Source organism: Natrix helvetica (genome assembly GCF_964273705.1).
Source record: "Natrix helvetica genome assembly, chromosome: 7".
Classification (NCBI taxonomy): domain Eukaryota; kingdom Metazoa; phylum Chordata; class Lepidosauria; order Squamata; family Natricidae; genus Natrix; species Natrix helvetica.
In genome coordinates, this window is record NC_138558.1 from 63,317,092 (window position 1) to 63,325,730 (window position 8,639).

Here is an 8,639-nt window from a genome sequence, read left to right on the forward strand (position 1 = left end):
CTCCCCCTGCCCATCTGCACCACGCTTGCCCTGCCCACCGCTCACCAATCGCCCTGCCCGCCTCTAAGAGCCCTATCTAAACCCACTTACCTTTTATCCTGCTTGGCTTTCTATTGCTGTCTGCCGAGGAGGTAAGTAAGCTGCAACTAAACATGGGGCGGGGGGGGTGGCAGGCCAGCTGAAGCAGCCTGTTGCGGCCCTGCACTATAAACGAGTCTGGTGATCTTTTGTGGCCTTGCAAAGATCACGGGCTCGCTTATAGCGCAGGGCCGCCAGCAAGCACAGGGGTGGGGATGGCGGCGGGAGCTTACGCAGCATGGCTGGCGTCTTTGGCTAGTTCGGGGACCTCGCAAGGCCTTTGCAAGGTCCCCGGACTTGCCTAAGATGCCTGGCCACCAGCAAACATGGGCGCAGGGGTGGGAACGGCAGTGGGAGCTTACACAGTGCGGCCGGTCTCCTGGGACCTCCTAGGTACAGGCCGCGCTGCACAAACTACCACCGGTCGCCCAGTGCTCAGCAAAGCAAGTCCGGGGAAGTCCTTTGCTGGCGGCCAGAAGTCTTAGAACCTGACCGCCAGCAAAGGACTTCCCTGGACTTGCTTTGCTGAGCACGGGGCGACAGGCGGTAGTTTGTTCAGTCAGCAGAGAACGAAAGGAGGTAGCATAGCCTGCATAAGTAGTGCATTATGACCACAATTGAGGGCAAAATTTTGGTTGCTAAGCAAGTGCGTTGTTAAGTGAGTTTCACCACATTTTCCAAGTTGGCCATGCCCACCAGGTCACATGACGACCAAGCCACTCCCACAAAACAGGCCATACCTATTTTGGAACCGACCACTGCTATGGTTTTATAACCTGTGAGAGTGATGCAGTCTTGCTCAATCATTAATCATCAAAATAGCTTAGGCTAATGGCATGATGAGTCCATAGAAGTTACGAATACTGCTGCTAGTATGATTTTGGACTGCAAAAGATCCCAGTTAAGCTCAGGAATGTAAAGCAAAGACCTGCTGAATGGAGTGAAAATGTTACTGATGACATGTTTTAAGCCCTACATCAATATCAACAAAAGTGTTGGAAGAGTTCACCACTAGCTAAGAAATTTTATCCCAGAACATCTGGAAGTACACAGGGAGGGGGAAATACACTTGCGGTAGGTATCCCTCTACAACTGCTCAACTATGAAGATCATTTTAGAAGCTGTGCTCTGTGTCCCGACATAGGTTACACTACGTTAGAGACCCAAGAATGTTTTCTCGAGTATGGCATCTTGACTATGGAATGCTCTCTTCTCACAGGCCGATTTATGCAAACATTTATTTCACTTCAATGCTATGTGAAAAACCTATTTACCTATTCTTGACTGTAGCTCAATATTGACTTGCCATCTTATTTTTATGTGCAATCCTTGTCAACTACAGATTTAAACTAATACGTATTCATTACAAAATATCAATTTACCAGAAGAAAAATTAGTGCTCCCTGCTAATACCTCTGGCTTTCTAAGACCCCAATTTACTATTGCCTTTTTTTCCCCTTTAATAAAGCACAAATAAAGCAATTGTGGCAACTACCCATCTCTGTTTATTTTCCAATTCTTCTATGCCTTAGATGGGCCCAAGATGTATTCTGGAAAACAAAGATGATCCTAGAGGCTAGTGTCTCATTTTTGCAGCTTGCTAGGCTCCTTTAGTTATTTTTTAAAATCAAACATACTTCAAAACATTTAAAATAAAACAGACTTTAAAACCAGTTAGGGAAGGGAACTATCGCTAGGCATTGTCTTACTGTAAAGACAACAGTGTTATCAATCTCTTTTCTAATTTCTAAACTGCCACCAGGTTCATTGTTCTATTTGCTATAATGGGCTAATATAGTTACAGTTGTGGGTAACGAAAGACGTCATAAATAGTCTTGAGACATTGTTGTCTTGGCAAATGTTCCAGCTTTGTTCGAATTTCTGGTGGCTCAGCTACAATTGGTGCTTTGGTGTTTGGCAAGGGAAGAGAACAAATCAACAGCTCTATCATTAGGGATGACTATGCTAGGTTAGGCAACTAAACCCACAAAAGAAACTGGAACTCAATTCTAGGTAAACATGCACAGAACCCTCGGATTTAGCAGGATACTTTTTATAAATCTCTGCAGAGCAAATCTTTTAAGGTTCTCTCATCCTGACAAATTTAAAGTGATGTTGCAAAAGGTCTGAATCCTTATGCCATTGTAATATTTCCAAGGTTTTTTTATTTTTAATAAATTTACGGGCATTTTTAAAACTATTTTCACTTTGTCCTTATGAGGTACTTTTTAATGAAAAAAAAGAATTTTGACAACTGTAGAATCAGGCTGCAGCATGATAAAACTGAGAAAAGTGAGGGGGCTCTGAATACTTTCTGAATGCACTGTACATGCTCATCCCAAGGTCAGAAGTTTCACTAGAGCAGTACTTGGTTATATATAAGATGTTGGTTCCCAAGTAAATTGTTTTCTCTGTCAATATCTACAGAGAACATTTTCTTCTTAATCCTCTGAACAAAATGGTCAAATCAGAACCAGAATGGAATTTTGTCATTTTTATGACCTAAAACATGGAATGAATAAACTCTTCTGTATTTCCGTCCCACCCCAACCTTGTAAGTATCTGGTTTATTTGTTTATTTGTGTGGATACTGTGAAAGAAGAACATGTCAACTCAACTATTTTTGCAGCATCACTAAGTAAAAAGTTTTAATCGACCTAATGCTGCCAACATGTGTGGCAGAAGAGACGTTTTGTAATGTTAGGACACAAGACCCATGCCCTATATTTGAAGTACTTGGCAGGAACATCGTGAAAATTAGATGACAACAGCAAGAGCTTCACAAACACAACAAGTTTAAACAGGATTCGTGCAGTCTGGTGGTTTGAATTGCATAAGCATATTTTATAACCAAGGCAAAAAAAAAAAAAAATTAGAGTCAAGTTCAATAAACAAGACAGGCTTGGCTGAAGAAACAAACAATTCATTTATATGATGGCAAAACACTGTTTTAAGAGATGGGCATTCAGTATTAAATGGAAAAATAACTGGATTCATTTTCAGAGTTACATAATTACTAACATTGCTTTATAAAATTAAGATACTGACACATAAAGCTAGTGCAACTCGTTGCAAATAAGTGGACAAAATTATTCGGGAGTGAAGACCTACCTTTTGAAATAAATTTATGCAAAAAAACCCAAATGCACTGAAGGTGCAATAAACAAAAGAGAAACACTGGATGCCTTTCAATGGGTATGGAATAGAAATCCCATCAACTCCTAGCCACTAATGCCAATCATTGGGAGTAATGGATGCTGGCCCAGGATTTCAGATCTGTTTCTGAAGAGTTTCCTTGTCCTAAAAGAAATTGCAGTCTAAACTGTAGCAATATGGGGTGAGGGACAGGGACCTAACAAAAGGAAGCATTAAAAAGTGAAGGTCAACCATTACGCATAAAGCACAATTCACGTACAACCCACTGTAAAACAAGCCTCTCTTAATGCTTGCTTTCAAGGTGGAGAACTGCATTCCCTCAAAGGAGTAAGATTCAGGGGTGGGCTGCTACAGGTTCGCCCAGGTTTGAGAGAACCCCTAGCTAACATTATGGCCAGTCAGAGAACCTCCAAATCCCACCACTGGCTGGCCCCGCCCCGCCCACCCCATCCACCTCTCCCACCCTACCCCACCTCACCCAGGAGTCTCCATGCAGCCCGTTTTGGATGTGAGGTAAGTGCAGGCCCTGTGCGGAGACTGGGGGAGGGAGAAAACCGGACCACCTGGAAGTTCTGGAAGGCCGGAAATGGGGCCATTTCCGGCCTCCAAAGGGCCTCCGGAGTGCAGGGGAGGCAGTTTTCGCCCTCCCAGAGGCTTGAAGAAAGCCTCCGGAGCCTGGAGAAAATGCCCCCCGCCCGCCGTGGTGCAGGAGGCAGACTAGGCTCTGCCCACCTTAGCCCCACCCACCTTAGCCCCACCCATCCAGCAACCAGGCAGAGAACCCGTTGCTAAATTTACCAAGTCCAGCCTTGGTAAGATCCACTTACCAGCAGGGCAGGTAACAAATTATATTAACACCATTCTGTAATATCTGCTAAGGTTCTATTTTGCCTCCATTTATTTCAGTTTTTTTCAAAGTTGGCAACTTTAAGGTGGGAGCACTTCAACTCCCAGAATTTCTCAGTCAGCCTCGCCATCTTAAAGTTGCCAAGTTTGACAAACACTGGTTTATTTTATGGCTGCCTCAAGGGAGATGTGCAGTAAGTAGACTAAAACAGTTCTAGGAACCAAGCTGCAAGAGTGCTCTGCACATTGCTGCTTTAGTTCACTGCACTTCAGGTCCCATGGGATAAAGTCAAGGGTGAAATGCTACCGATTCACCCAAATCGGTAGTTTAAAAAAATGCTACCGGTTCAGGCAAACTGTTATTTCCAACAAGCAGCTGTGACGCATGATTTATATTAGCTAGAATAATTGGATTTCCTGCTTTCTAGCTAATCTAAATCGCGTGGCACAACGGATTCCACCCCCCCCCCCCGCTGTTGTACTTACCTTTGCAGGCGCACTCGGTAGCAAGCTCCGCCCACCCACCCTGACATCATCACATCCTATTTTTGATGCTCTGCGCATGCTCACGCTCACATTTGCGAACTGGTAGCGAAGGTAAATTGATTTCACCCCTGGATAAAGTACAGCTATGAATGAAATGTTGAAAGAAAGAAAAATAACACATGGGTAAAACAAAACGATTGTGAGGATTGTGGTGTGGCGTGTGTATGAAGGGGCCTGACCTCAGGTGCATCCCTGGGCTAGACGGGTTCAGCCAGTGAGACAGATTTTGGAAAAATGCCCTCAAGAGACAAGGGAGCACAGTGAATATCCATTGTTGTATTGTGCAACATGTTTCTATAACAAGTAAGTAATTATTAGTTACAGGATGCACTTAAAATAATGTTTCATTTCCTTCACCAGAACATAATTCAAAACAGGTACTTTCCTTTAAACAAGCCGTTAAAAGCTAGTTCTTCTCTGAGGACTTCAATTGTAGTGCTGGTTGGGCCCCTTTAAGTTGGGGGATGAGGATATTTTAATTTTTTTATTCTGTTCATTTGTTTGCATCCTATCTTTATTATTTTTACAAATAATTCCAGGTGGCAAACATACCCAACATATCTTTCTGCTCCTATTTTCCCCACAACAACAATCTTGTGGGATGAATTGGGCTGATGTGAAGGGTTGTTGTTGTTTTTCCCTCTCCCTCCAAGCAATTTAGTTTTTTAATTGGACAGCCTAAATTTTTCAAAATGAATAAAGGAAGTATCTTCAAAAAGTAGCTCTCAAATCATCTGAAACTAAGTTTACAAATGTGTACTTGTAGGAAGATATATACCAGTTTACTCACATTTAGTGTATTTCTATGTTGATGTCATTATCATCTTATTGAAGGAAAATCAATCAATCTATCTATCAATCAATCAATCAATCTAAATCTATATATCTATATATCTCTATCTCTATCTATCTATCTATCTATCTATCTATCTATCTATCTATCTATCATCTATAAGCCAAATACCACTCACTCATCATGAAATCTCCAGAACCATAAAGCCTACAAACTTGAAATTTGGCACGTATGTTCCTCTTGGCTTCTAGGTGCTCGCTAAGAAAGGATTTTTCAAAATGACCTTCAGATCTTTAGTAATTCTTATACAGTAATTAACATGCTGTGATGCTAAGGAATTCTACTCCCCCTCCCCACCTGAAAAGAACTCTGTTCCAACTGCCAGTTGCCTCACATTCCATTACCTTAGTCCAAACTGGCAGATATTTCACTCCTTCACTCAGGAGTGGTCTGGGGCTCCTTACAGTACTAAACATCAGGATTTCACCAAAATGTCTAAGCCTTCCACCTATGGAACTGCTTCTGGACTCAAGGCAGCAGGAGCGATATTCCCTTATGTGTTTCAATCACTGACCACCACTGAGCCAATGGATTGTGAACTGAATTTCTTCTGCATAGCCCAGCCAATGGATTGTGAACTGAATTTCTTCTGCATATCCATAGTTTCGTCGCGAAGCATGGGTATCCAGCTAGTGTGATACATTGGGAGAAGAACATGGATTTTCAGAATATCTGAGATACAAGGCTACAACCTTCTTCACCTTTGCTTCATATTATTTACTTCATATTATTTCTGTTCTGCAGTTCCTGCCTACAAACAAGTTGGAGATGAAGATGTGTGGATACAAATTATTATTTTTTCCAAATACAAATTGCTCCCTTTGTGTTTCAGTTCTGCCCTCTTTTAACATATGCTGAGAGGCAAAAAATCTCCAAGTCAACTGTTAAATAGAAAAAGGTTTCCTCCGCGGGTTCGGATTTCCCGGCTGGGAGAGCATCACCAGCTGAGTGAATGAATTTAGGATCGAAGCAAGCTGCGTTTGAAAGCAAGTTGTCTTTATTATTTCAGGAAAGCAAGACCGACAGTGATGTAGATCAGCATTCCTGGGTGAGCTGACCCTGGCATACAGTAAGTGTACATTTTTTATACCATTTTCCTCTTTGAAGTCCTTTTGTTTTCTTTGTACTATTGTTTTATCACTTTTTGTGTGTGCCTTTGCTAATGGTTCTAATCCTGTCTTGAGTTTTGCTATTCCTCTGCCCTAAGGTACTTCCCATGGGGCAGGGATGAGCCCTAGTGTCTTCTACTGTATTTCCTATTTTTACATCTTCGCCCTGAGCTAATCAGTCTTTGTTGTCACTCTGACCTTTTCTTCTCTTAAAGGTAACTTCTTCCTGCACTTCCTAGGTCTTTTGTATTATTTTGTACTCTGCAGCTATTTCTAATTGTCCTGATATCCTGGTAATTATTCTCAGGAGGCTTCTTTTAGAATGTATGCTGGCTTTGTTATTCTAGTGACTTCCAGTTTGGATATGGGTTGTACTCGTCCTCCCAATACAACACTGTCTTGGTGAAGTTCCCTTCCCACACAACATACATGAAGCATACTCAAATCTATATTCTTCATTGGGTGATCCTCCAAATCAGGGGGGTGCGGTCAGGGGAGGCAGAGCCTCACCGCTCTCATCATGAAAATTAAAAAAAAGGGAAAAGGCGCTAAGGAGCCTTCTGCACACGTGGTTGGGAATGGGAGCGCTCCGTGGTCCCCTTCATGTTGACTCAGGAGTCAGGAAGGAGGGGAATGGGACCACATGTGCAGGAGGCTCCTCTAGCTTCAGCCTCCCTCCTGCGCACGTCCCATTCCCCGCCTTCCTAAGTCAACATGAAGGGGATCGCGGAGCGTGAGCCGCGGTCCTGCGGAGCGCGCTCCGTGGTCCCCTTCATGTTGACTCAGGAGTCAGGAAGGAGGGGAATTCTGTCACCAGCCTCACCAGCCATAAACCTCACCGCACGTCACTGCTCCAAATTATATGAGTGCTAACCTAGAGGGAACCTTTCCTCAAGCACATATAGCAGTCCATTTTTTATCCACAGTCTTCTGGACAAGATATTTTATTTTGTCCAGAGATGACAGTCTCCCCCTCCCTGAACTCCCCACTAGTCTTCCAAATTGTGTGAACGAGGCTATCAAAATTAACTGTCTGGTTTGTCCTCTTGCAGTGAGACAGCCCTTACAGTCTCCATGTTACAAGCAGCAAAAATAGAACTCACTCTGCAAAAATGGAAAATATTTGCGGAGGCTCAACACAAGGACATTTCTTCACCCACTTCTGAAGCACTTATTACTTTAAATGAGATGGATGGCTGTAAAAAATTTTGGGGAGGAAAAGTAAATATTTATACTGGATCCCTTGGCCTAGTTTTGCACTGGCCTTACATCTGGGAAAAGAATAGGTTGCAGTGTTTTTTTGCAATTGCAAACAATTTGGGCCGCCAAACTGCCAACATTTCTGATCAATAAGTTCAGCTACTGAGCCACTGAGCCACCGTGTCATTATTAATACATAGAGATAAAGCCTCTGGATGCCAAATGGTTAATACATGCCCAAACTAAATTACATCTTTGTAGCTTTTTTCCCCATTTCTCTGGTCTCTGCTTGTTGTTTTTTTAACTGTCCTCTCTGCAAACCCTCTGTGGGATACCTCTAAATCCATTACAGGATGAGAAGTGCCCAGAGCTGCCGATTGAGTTTGAGAGGGATAATACAACGTCTAGCATTTTGTATGGGGCTAGAAGCAGCAACAATAAATCAGGCCTTGAGTCTATGTTCTGTTACATAAGTATTATTTAACAAGAGATTATTTTTTCTACTGGAATTGCCAAATTGAACTCAAATGTCTTATGACTTTTATTCTTCCCATATCGTTAAGCTATTGGAAGCATGACACTTTCCAATATGCTTGCCAAAAGAAACTAATTTAATAAGGACTTTCCTCTATTTAAACCCACGTTATATCATTAATATCTCAAATAGGGAGTATATTCTAGGTGCAAGAGATGCCAAAACTGGTATCCTCTATAGATACATCTTTTTCCTCTACAGTTGTGCTATCGCTCCTCTCAAAAGAATGGGGATGCAATCCCAAATCCTAAGGCTTGTATATAGTGATCCAACTTCAGTCTTACTTCTGAATAAAACTATTCAGGATTAGACTGCA

The 8,639-nt window shown here is 42.4% G+C and overlaps 1 long non-coding RNA gene across 1 annotated transcript; it reads left to right on the top strand.

Moving 5' to 3' along the window:
* The first annotated feature begins 2,503 nt into the window (after window positions 1–2,503).
* On the top strand, window positions 2,504–7,751 carry LOC309395490. Its single transcript, XR_014175914.1, has 3 exons — window positions 2,504–2,632; window positions 6,489–6,527; window positions 7,641–7,751. It is a non-coding gene; the product is annotated as an uncharacterized lncRNA (long non-coding RNA).
* Window positions 7,752–8,639: the final 888 nt, after the last annotated feature.